The sequence below is a fragment of the Pyrgilauda ruficollis genome, unplaced genomic scaffold (genome assembly GCF_017590135.1).
Source record: "Pyrgilauda ruficollis isolate IOZ18807 unplaced genomic scaffold, ASM1759013v1 scaffold4, whole genome shotgun sequence".
NCBI classification, from domain to species: Eukaryota; Metazoa; Chordata; class Aves; order Passeriformes; family Passeridae; genus Pyrgilauda; species Pyrgilauda ruficollis.
The window spans coordinates 2,735,379-2,736,351 of record NW_024525489.1 but is presented as its reverse complement, the minus strand read 5'-3'; positions in this window follow the sequence as shown (position 1 = coordinate 2,736,351).

Here is a 973-nt window from a genome sequence, read left to right as displayed (position 1 = left end):
GCCCGCGCTGGGGGGGCGCAGAGATCGCGGGGCCCGACAGGAGCGGGCGGCCCGACGGGCTCCCGGGCCACAGCTCCCCGGCACCGGGCACTCCGCGGGGGTGGAGCGGGGCCGCCCCGGGGCCCGCGGCTCTTTGCAGAGAGGGAGAAAGTTGCGCGGACCCCCGCGGTCGCTGCGCGGCGTCTGGTGGGGCAGGGCAGCGCGGCGGGCCGGGGCAGGTGCGCGGCGCGGCGCGCAGGGGCGGCGGGGCAGGTGCGCGCCGGGCGGGGCGGCTGCAGAGCGGCACTGGGGGGGTCCCGGCCGGCCGCCGCCTCCCAGTGCCGGGAGAGCCGGGGCCGCGGGGTCAGCAGCGGGAAGCGGCGCGGGATCAGTGTCCGCGTGCCGTGCGGGGTGCGCGGGAGGCCCGGCCGAGGCGGGATGGAGCTCCCCGAGGGGCCAGCGGCGTGTCCGTGTGGTTGTGCACCGGCCGCGGAAGAGCGGGTACGCGGGACATTAAGTTAACGTCTTTGACAAAGTAGGGAATTTCAGTCAGAGCTGACAAGGGACACGGCTGCAGACTAGAGGCGCCCTTGAATGTCGGGCAAAAGTTGCCAGGACGAGCTTTGGAAAGCCGCTAGTTTCCCACAGGTCCCGAGCGCTCAGCAGACCCCGTGGTTTTTCTGGCTGTATGGCGATGTCACCCCAAACCCATGGGTGTGGGGACGGGTGGGGAGCACGTGGAAAGCATCCACGCATCTGTGGCCATAGCTTCGTGGCAGAAGGTGATGTGTTGTTGAGCACAGGACACAGAAACATGTTTGTGTCACCGTGAGGTGTAAAAGCTCAGATCATTTGTCACTTCCATTGCCTGTAGAGGTTTGGCAATATGCAGGATGAATTGTATGGAGGCAGTTTCCTTAGCCATAGATTTGCATGTGGTCCTTTATGTCTTCTTTATGTCTTCTTCTCACAGTTTTTCTCTGAGTTGCCATCA